At 43.4% G+C, this 15,794-nt stretch overlaps 1 long non-coding RNA gene across 4 annotated transcripts in view; it reads right to left on the bottom strand.

The window, feature by feature from the left end:
• The window catches only part of LOC110223183 (uncharacterized), a 54,448-nt gene extending 40,416 nt beyond the window's left edge, over positions 1 to 14,032 (bottom strand). For all 4 annotated transcript variants that reach the window (XR_002328608.2, XR_013486047.1, XR_013486046.1 and 1 more), the window contains exon 1: positions 13,785 to 14,032. This is a non-coding gene — a long non-coding RNA (uncharacterized LOC110223183). The remainder of the gene's footprint in view (positions 1 to 13,784) is intronic.
• Positions 14,033 to 15,794: the final 1,762 nt, after the last annotated feature.

Here is a 15,794-nt window from a genome sequence, read left to right as displayed (position 1 = left end):
AAGGGGTCATGAAGAGTCAGATATGAATAAACAAAAACAATATACATTTATTATCTTGGTTACAGGTATACGCTAGAGCTAGGTTGAACTGGCTTGTGACATTTTCATCATGAGTGTTTTGCACCTCAGAAAGTGGCAAACCCTATAAACCAAGGTTGATTTACTATTTTGTTTGATTGTCTAGATTAAGAAAATGATGGGAGAAAATATTAATGACACAGATTAAATTTAAAGGTGTGTAGTACCGACATTTTCTGTTCTGGAGAGCTGGTTGTTAAACATTTACCACTACATATCTGGTTGTTCTTCCATGAAAATTCTGTAAGGTAAGTGCTATTATTATCCTCATTTTACAAATGGGGAAGTTAAATCTGAGAGAGGGATAAGTGATTTGCCCAGGGTCACATAGCTAATAAAGTCAACGAGCAATTACCATGTGCCAGGCACTATGCTAAGCACAGATTTGGACTCGGGGTCTTTCTAATTCCTAATCTAGCATTCTACCCACTATGCCACTGAACTGCAAAGAGCACACACAAGCAGGATAGCTTTGAAAGCTACAGGCTGAATTTTGTTGTATATAAAAAGAAAAACAAGCCATTCTGAGACCTTCAGTTTCATGTACAATTTTCTTTTCTTTGTTCTCTTGTGTATATGGAAATTCCCATTTTATTAAGTGTTTGGTAAATTCACAATACAAATAAAATTTTGAAATGAGAAATTGCTTTGGATATGTTTTATATTTACATCCTTGTGTGTGTGTGTATGTGTATATATATATATATATATATATATATATATATATATATATATATATATATATATTATATCCTCCCAATGGAATGTAAGCTCACTGAGGGCAGGGACAGTTTTGTCTTCATCTTTGTATCCCCATATTGAATTACATACAGTAGGAGCTTAATAAATGTTTGTTGGAATGGATTGAAAGGGTGACTTCCCAGCTGGAAAAGAAAGTAAGGCATTGGAGACGCGGGATGCATTATGATACAAAAGAAAGAGCGCTGATTCTGAAATCAGAGGACTTGGGTTCATATCCCTCCTCTAGTACACCTGTGTAACCTTGCACAAATCCCTTATTCTTCCTGGGCCTCAGTTTCCTCATTTGTAAATGAGGGAGCTCCTTTACAGACTTAGAGCTGTAATTCTTCCATGATTTCAGGCATTGGCCTGTAGGGGGAGTGCTCCTAGCAGAAACTCTCCCCTAGGTATAGCCAGAAAGGGAAGATGGTAGAACAGGCCTTGTAATGAAATCACCTCATTTTACTGGTGAGAAAGTGAAGCCCAGAATGCCTAAAGCAACTTCATGAAGTCAGTCGGAAATCAGCAAAGACTACAGATCAGGGTTAGACTGATTATTTTGTGGATTGTTTAGACTTAAGAAAGTGATGGAGAAAATGTTAAGATTAAATGTAAAAGGGAGTTGTGTTAACATCCCAGAGAGCCAGTTATTAAACATTTGCCAGTACCCCACGCACCTAGATAGTAATCAGGATTTGAACCCAGGCCCTCTGACTCCAAATGAAGCATGCTTTCCCCGGTAGCTGAGTTCCTAAGGCGGGATGCCTGACTGGAAAAGGTCATGAGGCGCTAAATGTGGTAATGAGAGCATAATAATACCTGTCCCTCTGAGCTGATCATTATGTCCTAGCCACCCATGTCATAGGGAAAGCTGCCAAAGCATTGCCCATCCTTGACCTCAGCCCCTGCCTCAGGCAAAGGCACAGATTAGAGAGAGTTCTGGGCAAATTTATCCAGCAATCCTCAACTCCAGTCTGTAAAGGGGGGGTGGGAGGGGCAGCTAGGTAGCAATGTGCTTTGTAAATCTTAAGGTGCTGTTTTAAAAAAAAAACGAACTTAAGTGCTTCACCAATATTATCTAATTTTAGCCTCACAAGAACCCTGATTATTATACCATTTTACAGATGAAGAAACTGAGGCAGAGATAGAGTGACTCATCCAGGGCCATAAAGCTAGTAAATGCTGAGGCAGGATTTGAACCCAGGTCTTCCTAACTCCTAGTCCAGTGCCCTCTCATTACATTCCTGGTTTCAAGAAAAATCCTAACTTGTTGCAAAGGTGTGTGTCTATCACACTACAAACTCCTGTCATGATGAAAAGGGTTTTCTCAATTAAGAACTGGGCTGCTTTCAGGCCAGGCCTTGCAGCCCAGAGGATGCTAACCTTGTCCCTTCCTTTGCAGACTTTTTTTTTTTTTTGGAGGCAGTTGGGGTTAAATGACATGCCCAGGGCCACACAGCTAGTAAGCATTATGGGTCTGAGGTCAAATTTGAACTCAGGTCCTCCTGACTCCAAGGCTGGAGCTCTATCCACTGCACCACCTAGCTATCCCTTGTACAATTTTTTACTTTACTGATTGGAGGGCCTGGACATTTGAAATCTACAGATAATCCTAAGCCCCTCTTGGCACCAGCATTCTTGGCTTCTTCCCTTCTTCTCTAAACCCTTAACCAGAGAAACTAGAGGGATTTATATGGCTAATTTTTTTTCTTCCTAATGGGAGGTACCCACAGGTAGGGAACTGACAGGTCACTCCTCACCCACAGATTATTTATTTCTCTGTTTTTCATTTTTTATTTATTTGGGTGAGGCAATTGGGGTTAAATGACTTGCCCAGGGTCACACAGCTAGTAAGTGTCTGAGGCCAGATTTGAACCCAGGTCTTCCTGACTCCAGGGCCGGTGCTCTATCCACTGTGTCGCCTAGCTGCCCCGTTTCTTTGTTTTTTAAAGACTGGTTCTTCCTGTCTCACCCAGGCCTGTATGAGCATCGGTGCCTTGTGGGCCAGATTCCTTTCCGATCTGCAAGGGAGTTTTGACCTGCTGTGTTTCCCTACCAGAGCTGGTTCATCAAACCTCAGGTAACCCCGTTAATGGGAGCTTACCATATTAATGCTGAATTTAGTGTGAATGGCTGATTGGCCTAGCCCACTGCAGCTCACAGCTCCTGAGCTCGGACATCTGCTGGCCTCAGCCTCCCCGGCATCAGGGATCACTGTGGTGGGCAGTGGGCTCCCACACCCAGCTCTTCACTCCCAGGTTTGAGATTCACTCCTAGGCTAAGGAAGGAGGCTGACTCATAAAGGACTGGCCAGAAGAAGGGAGTGTTTCCACAGGCCTTCAGTGATGCTGATTCCTGGGAAGGATCATGAAGCCCTCTCTCACCCTCTTTGGATTTAGCCCACAGAGCTCTGAGAGGAGATCCTCATCAAGGAGGGAGCAAAGGCCAGGGGTCACTTTAACAAGATGAGGGGAAGGCTGCCAGATCCAGAGATGCAGAGGAGCCTAGATTTAAAGCTATAAGGAGACCTTAGAAGTGACCTAGTCCAGCCCCCTCATTTTATGCTTGAAGAAACAAGGCTCAGAGATGGATGCAACTTTGTTGAATCTAATTGAATTATATGCATATGAGATACATATATAAAATATATGTATACATACATACATGTACACACAAATGTGTGTACGTAGATATAATTATAATTAATAATAAATTGTATTTATTTTAATTAATAATTAATAAAAACATATCATTAATAATAATAATAAGTACTAGAGGATTCAAATCTAGCTAACTCCTGGTACCAAATTCAGCATTCTTCCCACTGCACCAGCACCTTGATTCATTCCAGTATTGGAGAAAACAGAAATAGGGTGATTTGCAAGGAATGAGATTGGAAGCCAAAGGCATGCGTAGAACATATGTCTAGAAGAGATGTTAAAAATCAACTACTGATTTCTAGTAGTAGTAGTAGTGTTGCTGCTGCTGTTGCTGCTGCTGCTGCTGCTGCTACTACTACTATTACTACTACTACTACTACTAGCGAACATTTGTATAGCATTTACTATGTGCCAGACAGGTGCTAAGCACTTTGCAATTATTATCTCATTTTATCCTCACAACATCCTGGGAGGTAGGTGCTATTATTATCACCCTCATTTTATAGACAAGGAAACTGAGGCAGACAGAGGTTAAGTGATTTGCCCAGTATACCAGAACTAGTAAGTGTCTGGGACTGGACTACCTGTGCAACCTGGGGCAAGGAGTCAGTCAGACAACAGTCAGCAACCATTTTATTAAGCACTTACTCTGTGCGCTGTACTAATTGCTGGGGATACAAAGAAAGATGAAAACAGGGACCCTTGCCCTCAAGGAGCTCCCATTCTAAAGATGGAAGCTACTTAAACTCTCTGAGACTCATTCTCCTGCTCTGTAAATAAGGAGGTGAGCTAAATAGCCTCTAAGGTCTACCGTGGCCTTCCAGGTCTGAATCTATGATTCTTTGTTGAATTGACTGGTCAAATTGCATCTTAAGCAAATCTCAGCGCTCAGTGCTGGATTATTTCAATAATGAAATAAAAGGGAGCAGCTAGGTGGCACAGTAGATAGAGCTCCAGCCTTGGAGTCAGGAGGACCTGAGTTCAAATCTGGCCTTTGACACGTACTAGCTGTGTGACCTTGGGCAAGTTACTTAACCCCGACTGCCTCACCAAAAAAGCAAAAAAAAAAAAAGAATGAAATAAAAGCCTTTCACTCTGTTTCCCCTCATTTCAACATAGAAAGAGACTGCATTTGGAGTCAGATGACCTTTATTTAAATCTTACCTCTGCCACTTACTAGCTATGTGACCTTGGGCAAGTCACTTAATCACTATATGCATCACTTTCCACATCCCTAAGATAATAATAGCACCTCCCTCCCATGGTTGTTGTGAAGATCAAATGAGATAATAATTGTAAAATGTTTAGCACAGTGTCTGGCCCATAGTAAGTCTTATATAAATGTTAGCTAGTAGTAGTAGTAGTAGTGGTGGTGGTGGTGGTAGTAGTAGTAGTAGTAGTAGTAGTGGTAGTAGTAGTGGTAGTAGTGGTGGTAGTAGTAGTGGTAGTAGTGGTAGTAGTAGTGGTAGTAGTAGTAGTAGAAATGTTATATTAATATTAGCTATTTATTATTATTATTACTACAGTCTAGCAGTAGACTCCAGAGAGCTAACTAAACTCAAACGGATTTATGATCGCATCAATTGAGGTAGCCCCTCCAGACTGAAACCATTCACATCACAGTGTGTCTCTTCATGCCCTCCCATAAGTTAACCATAGAGAACTCAATATGCTTGGAGACTTCCTCAGTTTCTCATGACTACACAAAGACCCCAACCAAGCTCTGGGGCTGTCCATCCATCCCTCAGCCTGGGCCTGTGACATGAAACAGGTGAGACTAACATACTGTCAGATTGGCTACCTGACATCTAGCAGCTAAATGCATCCAGGTATTGTCACAGCCAATGAAGAACTGGCCCAAGTCCACCAAGCAGGTGATCTGTTTAGGATTGGGTTGCCAAGGCCTAGCCCTCAGCCAGCTGGAGACGCTTTGGCTTTCTTAGTTGGGAAGGGGGTGATTTCCTTCCATCAAGCAAGGTCATGCAGTCCAAATATGGGGGCTGATTAAGACCCAGAGACACTCAGGCTTGGATCCAACTCTTAAGAGCCATGCACATGTCCGTCGGTTATCTCCATATTTTTGCTATCTCTGTTTCCCCTGCCTGGAATGCCCTCCTTTCCCACTTCTTCCTCTTGGAGTCTTTAGTTTCCTTCAAAGCTCAGCTCAAACACCATCTTACCTGAGTCCCCTGAGATACTAGTGTCCCCCCCAATAACCTCTGTATATATTTTATGCATATATATATGTATGTATGTATGTATGTATTTTCTGTATACATTTTGTATATAATTTTATGTTTCCATAAATTGTAAGATCCTTGAGGGCCAGGCCATTTCATTTTTGTTTTTTTATCTCTAGAACCTAGCACAGTGTCCGGCACATTTTGTGGTCATTCAGTGGTTGACCAATCAAGTCTGACTCTTTGTGACCCCCATTTGGGGTTTTCTTGGTACAGATATTGGAGTGGTTTGCCATTTCCTTCTCTAGCTCATTTTACAGATGAGGAAACTGAGGCAAACAGGGTGAAGTGACTTAGCCAGGGTCACACAGCTAGTAAGTGTCTGAGGCCAGATTTAACTCAGAAAGATGAGTCTTCCTGACTCCAGGCCCAGAACTCTATCCACTTTACCCTCTAGCTGCCTTCTGGCACATAGTAGGTACTTAATAAATCTTCATTGTTCAATTGCCATGGAGGCAGCAGGCCTTCCCTACCCCATCCAGCTCCCTTCTCAATCCCCTACCACCTCCAGCTTCTTCCTGCCTCTCTTCCTATTGGAAGCCCAGCAGGACCAACTTCCATGCCGGTGACTGATGGAAAAAGGCTCTTCCCTAGCAGGGTGGAGCCGGGACAGCAGCAAGGCACTTGCCAAAAGCCCAAAGTGACCTGGTTCATTTAGATTTCCTCTTCCCGGCCTCCTCCCTTGGCCCTGGCAACAGAGCACAGACCAGCCCCAGGAATCTTTTTCTTCCGATTCATCCCTCCCTCGATGTGTCACTGCAGGCTGCTGGCTCCCTGCCTGGGAGGCCCTGCCCTGAGTCAGTGAGTGAGTGAGTGAGTGAGGGTGTGTTTTTACAGCTGTGAAGAAGGGACAGACACCATATAAGTCAACACCCTGTCTTACTCCAGCCTGCAACGCCCAATTTTGCAGGCCCTTCTGCAGACGGCAGAGGGGAAGATTGGGGGGAGGGGAAGAATAGGGCAGTCACACTGGGGGGTTTTGAGGTCCCAGGAATTTTGCTGAATCACCTCAAAGCTTGGACAAATACCATATAAGTCAACACTCTGCTTTATCCCAGCCTACAGTGTATAATTCTGGAGCCCTCTTGCAGACAGCAGAGTGGGGCGGGGGTGGGGGGGAGCTGCGCATGAGGAAGCAGAGGAAGAACATGCGAATTATGAGGTCTCAGGAATTTCGCTGAGTCACCTCTTGGTGACTTGGCTTGGACAGCCTCGGTGTCTTTAGCCCAGGCCCTCCTTGTCTGCTGAAATGAAATACAGTTATGGGCTCGGCTCTCTGATGACACCTGTCAGCTGGAGCCTTGGGTCCAGCTCCAATGCAAAGGGATGCCCTGTATCAATCATCTCTCCTGCCCCCCTAATCCATCTCTGGAATATTCCACAATTGGCCACTATGATGTCCAGAGACCTGATTTTCCTGTAAGCCTAGTCAGCGATTCTCCTGGTCTGCCAAAAACTGTCTGCCACTCAGGCTCTATCTACCTCAGCCCAGATTGAGGAAGCTTGAGGAGGTTGCAGATTTGGAAAACAGAACCAAAGGCAAACTCGAAAGCTACCGAGGAACAGAGAGTTTAGGAACCTCTGAGAGGTATTGGAAAGGAAACCACACTGTTCCTCTTTCTTCTGGGCAGTTCCTCATGCCTGAAGTAGCCTCCCCCTTTCTTTCCTGCCTGTTTATGATCATTGACTTTCATGCACTGCTTTAAGGTTTGCAAAGCACTCTGTTAACACTATCCCCCTAGAACAGGGTTTTTAACCTGGGGTCTGTGAATTTCTTTAAAGTAATTTTATTTGACTGTAATTGGTTTCCTTTGTAATCCTAGATATTTTGGTTTTATGCATTTACTTATTCTAGGAAGGGGCCTATAGGCAGACTGCCAAAAGTGTCCATGACCACCCAAAAAAAGTCTTATTATATTCATTTTATAGATGAGGAAACTGAAACTCAAAGGAGTGATTTGCCCTCAGATAGCTTCTGGGGATAGAAAGTGGGACTTTCAATCCACTTCTTCCTGACTCCGAGGCCACCACTAGCTCCTCTCTGCCCTATTGCCCAGATGATTTGCCATCTTCCTCCTCCTCCATGAAGGCTTCCTTGAAATCCCATAGCAGTTAGCATATGTATCCCTCATCTTGGCATTTGATCCTATCCTGTCTGATGTACTTTGTTCCAAGTACATGCATATTTTATTGTCCCTCTTCAACCAAACTGTAAGCTATTTGAGGGCAGGACCCCTGTCTCAGGACTTACCCCAGCATTTAACACAGTGTCTCCTATCTAGCAGGTACTCAATAGATATTTATTAATTTAGTTGTATGGCATTTCTCCTCTACACATATTTTTTTCTTCCTCAAAATATGACCTCATACAGATCCATCACCCACACTGGACAGCTCCAGGGCTGTGGTCCAGGGGTATGAGCCCACAATCCTTTCCTATAGCTTGGCGGGCTTTGCTCACATCTCTCTTGACAAAAGCTGGCAGTAGGCATATGTCTATTACAGGAAGTCTTTTTTTTTTCCCCCCTCAGGGAAGTCAGAGATCCCAGTCCAGCCCTAGGAAAAAATTGTGGGCTGTTTTATCTGTGGCTTATCATAGCTCTGGAGCTGTCCAGCTAGGATTGTAGAGAACCTATGGAAATGGAGCTGGTTCCTATGAGAGCTGGTTTGTGAAATGTGCACTGGGCCCTCTTGCCATGGTCTTGTCTACTGCTCTGCCCTATGTGTAGAAGTGGAAGAGTACCCATACGTACCAGGGAAAGAGGGTTGGGACACAAAGCTGAGAGGGAAAAAAGCTGGGAATAGCATGTGAATTGAGTTGGCTCTCTGTTAATAAAGCAGATATCTGGGTGAAGCTAGGAAATGCCAAAGGAACTGTGGTTATTCAAAATCCAATTGTCTGAAATTTCATTTAGCAAAGAATCACAATTAAATTTGTGTCTCCCTTGGCTTATGTACAATGCATTATAAACATATCCAGTGAGTTGAAATATCCCATGACATTTAAATAAAGTTTTTACATATTTAGAGTCTGTGGAGTAGGTGTATTATCTATGTGTGAGAATCTATATGTCTCTTCCAAATTTCTATATATGGACACAGGTTTAGCAGAGCTAAACCTGCTGGGGGAGATTTTTATACAACATACTAGGGCAGGTGGCACAAAAAGTGCCCAGATATTGATCCAAATAAGTGGAAACCCTAAGACATAGCAAAGCTATTCTACCACAGGATAAGGGGCAGAGCCCGCCTGGGATACAGTAATTGGGGAAAAGAAACATGTACACCATCTGTTAGTTTCTTATTTTAACTATTTTTGCTAATCAGGTGCTAAATTCAGTAGTTTCTCCACTGTTGGAGTTTAGGTACTGGCAGAACCCTCTAAATTTTAGCACCCGGAGGCAAAGCCCCTGCCACCTTGCCCTAGTTACAGCTCTGACTTGTAAGCTCATCTGTGATCTCGTTCAGTTAGTTTAATGGGTCAGCATCCCTTCTGAGAGACACCAAGGTGATGGATTTGATCCCACTATGGCCCAATTTGCTTCTCCCAGATCCATGGCTACATGTTGCACAGCTTGGTGGTAAGGTAACACTGACTAAGAAGGCCCGTAACTGGAGTTAGAGACCTAGGTTCAAATACTGTCTGTGATGCTTACCTCCCTGGTTCTCCATTTAGTCATCTGTTTGACCAGATGGCCCCTAAAGTCCAACTCTAGATCTATGATCCTTGGAAGCGAGAATGGGGATGGTGCACTGTCCAACTGTTCTCATTTCTAGAGAAATTACTTGAAGTATAGGTTCCGTTGGTATGTCAGAAGATTCTTCTTGGAAAGCACCTTCACTTGATATCTTGGTAGAGATCATGGAGTATATAAGGTCATCTCTCTTCATATTTTCCCCAAAGCCTTATTCCTAATTTGTGGTAGAAACCACCCATCTCCTAGAGAGTTTGGAAAGGCCTGGACTATCCGTCTCTCTGAAAAGGCTAGCTCAGAGTTTCTCTTCCCTCGAAACAACCTGAGTTTCCCTACCCCTTCCTATAAGATTCTTTCTAACCTCCTGACTCTTTCATGTCCCCAACATACAATCAGAACAATTTCCTAGGTACTTCTTAGCTCAGAGTATTAACTTATTGGGAGCTGGCAAAACGATGACTTTTTTTACTATTCCCTTAGAATAGAGGACCTAACAAACTGTATTTCAGTGACTATCTCCAAAGTCAGTATTATTGCACAGATAATGTGATAGATTACTGGATTAAGGAGAAGGGAAACAAGGAGAGTATCATAAAATTTAAGCTAGAAAAGACCTTAGAGCAAAGGTATACTGGTAAATGTTTAACAATCAGCTCTCAAAAAAAAGTACAAAAGTGACACACTTCTAAGTTTAAGCTAAAGTATCAACATTTTCTCATCACTTTTTAAAGACAATTAACAACAACAACAAGAAGCAAGCCTTGATCTATGGCATTTGCTGATTTCTGTGGTATAAATGCTCACAACTGAAAATTTAACAATCGGCTCCATCAAGGTGAGCTGGCTCCAGCGCACCCCTTCTTAGGGGTTATCTTGTCCAACTCCTTCATTTTACAAGTGAGAAAACTGAGGCCCAGAGAAAGTCAGTGACTTGCCCAGGGACACACAATGAATAAGTGGCTGAGCCGAAATTTGAACCTGGTACCTTCTCAAGCTAAGTCCAACATCCTTTTCAGGAGACCACATTACATTTTTAGGGTAGGTGAGAAGCGAGGAATTTGTTTAAGCAGAGGATTTACGATACAGTGTGAGTGACTTACCCAAAGAAACCTTCTGGGATTGTCTTAGAGGACCAGGGATGCTTCGGCCACAGGAAAAAGGACAAGCTAGAGTGTAAACTCCATGTTTTTTTGCTTTGTCCATGGGATTTCCCTTCTCTCTAAAATGCTTCCTCTCTCTGCCCTGAAAATTTTAGCAGGTTTTCAAGGCCTGGCTGAAATCCCGTCTGAGGGCCTGTACTGAAATCCATGCAGCCTTCTGGACTGGCTACTTCAGTCCACCTCTCCTATTGTGTAAAGTCAGTCCTCTATAAATATTTGTCTATTGATTGATCATATCTGTTATGCTTGTTCTGCAAAGCACCTGCCTGGTAGGATATGAATCACAGATAGACCCTCAGCCAATGACTTCTAAGGTCCTTTCCAGCTCTGACATTCTGTGAATTTTCCCATTCTGATTCTGTCTGGTGAATTGTTCTCCCTTAGAGCCCACCCCACATTAAAAAAAAAAATCTGGCTACAGTGGTCTAGGGGTAGATTAGGGATGAGAAGACAGATAGGGGATTGCAGCAGGAGAGGGTGGGGCTAGGCAGAAAGCTCTGGACTTGTTTTCGTCTCTTAATAAGGGCCTGGGAAGGAAGTCAGATTGTGAGAGACAGAAAGAAGAGGAACAAAATAATTGAGCTGTGTGCAGGAGGAAACAGCAGTCCTCTGCCCCACCCCTAGTCCCCATGACCACATTAAAATACTGAATTCACCCTGGTTTCTTGGGGGGCTAGAGATAAAGTAGTAAAAACATAAAATAAAAATCAATCAATTTAAATAAATAAATTCCTTTTTCTCTCCCCCAAATGCTTAACAGCACATTCAGGAACTACCAGCATAAGAGGTGAAGGGAAAAAGTAAGATCTTTTAAAAACTACCCCACAGGAGTAGATTTGCAAAAATACACCTCCTGCCTTTCTTTGCAGAGGAAAAAGACTGTGGGTATAGAATATTGCATACTTGTCAGATTCAATGGATATATTCATTAGTTTTACTGAATTTCTTTTTTTCTACTTTCTTTTTTATTTAAGAAATAGCTTATAACAGCTTCCTATCTGGGGAAGGGAAGGGAAAGGTAGTATGTACTTCGAAATGAAGGGTACATAAAAAAACCTAAATATATCAATAAAAATAGGATTAAAATAAACAGTTGAAAAAACCATCCTAAAAAAAATGACATGGCACCAAGCTTTCCACTTTCATTTTCTAATGGGAGAAATGGGTTTTTCCCCTTGGGCAGCTTTTCTTAGGTTGTGTATTCTCTCAGTAAATCTCCAAGGACATTCCACTCCCCCAGAGGAACTGGATAGATAAATCTCCCCCTGGTAAGTACCAGACTCTGATAGGGGTTTTACAGCAGCTGGGTTCCCTATACGGGAGTGCAATCAGGGCAAGGCTCTTTCAGGATGAAGAGGTTTTGTAGCATAGGGGAGGGGGATGGGAGAGCACCTTACTGGAGGAAGAAAGCTGTCCCCACCAGGGTTAAAACAGAAAAGGAAACTCAGCAAGGCAAGAACAGAACTGGGCAGGCTCAGCCTCTTTAACGGGGCCTGTTCCAGCCTGGCCCTAGGGAGAGAGAATGCTTGCCAAGAGGATGTCACAGCTAGCTGGACCAAAGGGTCTGTCTGTTCTTAAGATAACAGGGGAAAGCCTTAAATTAAAATAGGAACTAACACAGGCTGGTTAATAACAATTGACTTAGATCGTGTAATTTACAGGGGAACGTTTATTGGAAAGCATCATATCAAAAGGTGCTAATACATTAACATAAATAAATAAATAAACTAGCCTCTCTGGGAGCCATGGTGGTGTAATAGAAAAAAAGAACGTTGAATTTGGTGTCAGAGAATCTAGGTTCGAATCCCAACTCCATCACTTAATGTCTGTATGGTCTTAGACTAGATACTTTGGTCCTCAGTACTATGATATGTAAGATGCACCCCACCCCCCAAGGTCTCAATCTATAATTCTATGTTCTTACGCCTTACACATTTGGAATCATGGCTGGGAATGGGAAGTACTCTTGGGAAGTAGAGGCAAGCAGACCTGTCTATGTATAGAAAGTTGAAGTCCTTCTATGGGTTTAGAATGAAGTTCTAAACTTCAGAGGCCTCTTTATTTTACAGAGGAGGAAACTGAGGCAGAGAAAAGTTAAGTGACTGCTTCAGACCCCACCGGTAGCAAGAATCAGAGGTGGGGCGGACAGTTGATCCTTTGATTTATGGCATTGGGGATTGTCATATTTCCTTGTTTGTATCCCCAGCACTTAACACAGAACCTAGCACATAGCAAGCACTTAATAAATGCTTATTGATTGATAGCCCTAGAATTTAGGGAAGGGTAATATAGTATATATGGGCAGCGTGGTGGTGAGGGTGAGGGTGTGGGGGTGGGTAGAATGTCAGGCCTAGAGTTATCAAGATTTATCTTCCTGAGTTCAAATTTGTCCTCAGATACTTGCTAAGCCCTATGACTCTGGGCAAATCATTTCACCTTCTTTGTCTCAGTTTCCTGATCTGTAAAATGAGCTGGAGAAGGAAATGGCAAACCACTCTGGTATCTTTGTCAAGAAAACCCCAAATGGGGTCACGAAGAGTCAGAAGAACAACTAAATGGCAACAGCAATACAGTATATGAGACCCAAGGGTCAAGAGGCCTGGGGTTATCATAGGATCAGAGATATAAAGCCAGAAGGAACCTCGGGAATCATATAGTTTACTCCATTTTACATATGAGGAAACGGAGGCCCAGAAGGGTTAAGGGACTTGTCACCCCAAGATATAAGTGGCAAGAGTAGGATTTTAAGGAGATCTCCACACCCAGTAAATTTTCTCCTAGACTCACCATATACCCTGCCCGGTCATTTTCATTTCCTCTTGTGAGGTAGTAAGATCCCCGAGACCAGGGGCCTCTTCTTACACTTTGGGAGCTCCTACAAAGTCTTCCATAGGGCAAGGACCAAGCAGGCTGGTTGGTCAGGCAGCCTCTGACCAGACAGGGGCTGAAGAAAGAAGGTCCCGCTAGAGGGAGCCTTCGAGGCACAGATTTCCCCCCTTCCCCACCACTAGAAATTGAGCCTGCCTTGGCCGCCTGGCCTTCCTCATCCATCTGCTTCGCCTCCGGCTCAGCTATGAATGGTATGCTCGAGCTCCTTTCTTTCTGCCTAGTGGCCTTTTGTCCCTGTGTATGTGCTCACCCTCTTCCTTTCCCCCTTTTCGTCCCCTCATCTCTCTTTTGGTCTCCCACTCTTTTCTCTCTCTCTCTTACCTTCCCTTTCACCCAATCTTCTTCCTCTTCTTTTTCATAGAGAACCATAGAATGTCAGAACTGGGAGGGGCCTTAGAAGTCCTGCAAGTCACCCCTTCCCCTTTCCAGACGAGAACGAGGAGGCCCCAAAAGGGGAAGGTCCAATGACTAGAACCCACATCTCCTGACTCTCAGGCCAGTCTTCCTTCTCCAGGATGCAATACAATCAAAGGATCCGCGTTCAGCCCCACCTCTGATTCTTGCTACCAGTGGGGTCTTAGGCAGTCATTTAACCTTTCTCCGACTCAGTTTCCTCCTCTGTAAAATAAGGGGGCCTCTGATGTCTCTTCTAGCCCTGTGTCTACAAGTCTCCTCATTATCTTCTCTCCTTTCCCCCCTCCTTCCCTTTACCATCTAGACAAGTCAACTACATAGAGCACAGCTATTTGTAGATGTTCCTGGAGGGTTAATTCTCAAGTAACTCACTCTTCAGCCTCTGACCCAGGGAAATATTCTGGCCTGGAGGAAGTGGGGAGAGACAATGTCTGTCCATCTGCCCTCAGTATGAATAGCCTGCGTTTGTGGTCCCCAGTGAGATGAAGTTACCAGAGGATCAGTCACGCCCAGCAATTTGGTGCCTCCAGGCCTAAGTGCTTTTGGAAGTGGTTACTTCATTATGAGCCATTCCAGGGTAAAGGGGGAGGGGGGGAGGTGGAGTGGGGCTTTGGGGAGTCTGTCTGTTCAGTCTTTGCAGATTTTAAGTGGCTTCTGGGCCCAAATCCTGAGATGCAATCCTGGCAGCTGGAGAGGGTGTTTCCAAGGGCCGTTCCTGTCCTAAATCACCTGTAAAAGATGCCCCTCCCTCTGACAAACAGAGAAGTGCCCTTTTCAGTGATGACAGGGAAGAGGAAAGGAATGGATGATATCTTCCTGGTTTTTTGTAGGCAGCTGACAGATTTGGGAGTAATACCATAGGCTCACTCCTGCTGAATGACGCTGTAGGAAGCTTTCTTTCTGCCTAGTGGCCTTTTGTCCCTGTGTATGTGCTCATCCTCTTCCTTTCCCCCTTTTCGTCCCCTCATCTCTCTTTTGGTCTCCCACTCTTTTCTCTCTCTCTCTTACCTTCCCTTTCACCCAATCTTCTTCCTCTTCTTCCCATGTAGAAGATTGGGAAGCAATGGGAGGCCAAAGGGTCTCCTTCCCTAGAAATAGAGAACAGCCTGCCTGGAAGCTGGGTGGGGAATGGCTTTTTTATGGTTTTTTCTAGGCCTTCCTAGGCCTTTCTGCTTAATAATCTTGGTCAGGTAATAAGTACTCAGTGAATTCTTGTGGTATAACAGGATGAATAAATATTTGATTACATCAATAATAATAACAATAATAGCCAGTATGAATGCAATAGAATATTATTTTGCTGCAAGAAATGAGAAAATCGGTGATTTCAGAGAAACCTGGGAAGACTTGCATGAACAGCTACAGATTGAAGTAAGCAAAGCAAGGAGAACATTTGGTACAATAACAATATAAAGACAAACAACTTTAAAAGACTTGAGAACTCTGACCAATGCAATGACCACCAGTAACTTCAGAGGACTGAGAATGAAGCATGAGAGGTGAAGATTTAGGGTACAGAATGAGACATATTTTTTGGACATGGCCAATGTGAGAATTTGTTTTGCCTGACCATGCATATTTGTAACAACAATTTTGTTTTATTTTTTCAAAGGGAAAGGGAGGCGGGAGGAAGAGCAAATCAATTCCTATTCACTGAAAAATATATATAATTTCACTTTTTAAAAGAATGTAAGCTCCTTAAAGGTAGGAATTGGATTTTTGCTTTTCTTTGTATCCTACCGCTCTGTATGGTGCCTGGCACATAGGAAGCATTTAATAAATGCTTGTTGACTTGAAATAAAAATAAACGGAAGGATAGAATCCCACAGGTTGCCCCCTCTGTCTCTCTGAGAGACAAAAAGAGAGAGACAGATAAGGAGAAACTATGAGAAAGAGAACAGAACATATGGAAGCAAG

This window comes from Phascolarctos cinereus, unplaced genomic scaffold, assembly GCF_003287225.1.
Source record: "Phascolarctos cinereus isolate Bilbo 61053 unplaced genomic scaffold, phaCin_HiC Scaffold_4;HRSCAF=312, whole genome shotgun sequence".
NCBI lineage: Eukaryota > Metazoa > Chordata > Mammalia > Diprotodontia > Phascolarctidae > Phascolarctos > Phascolarctos cinereus.
This window is presented reverse-complemented; position numbering and strand designations above follow the sequence as displayed.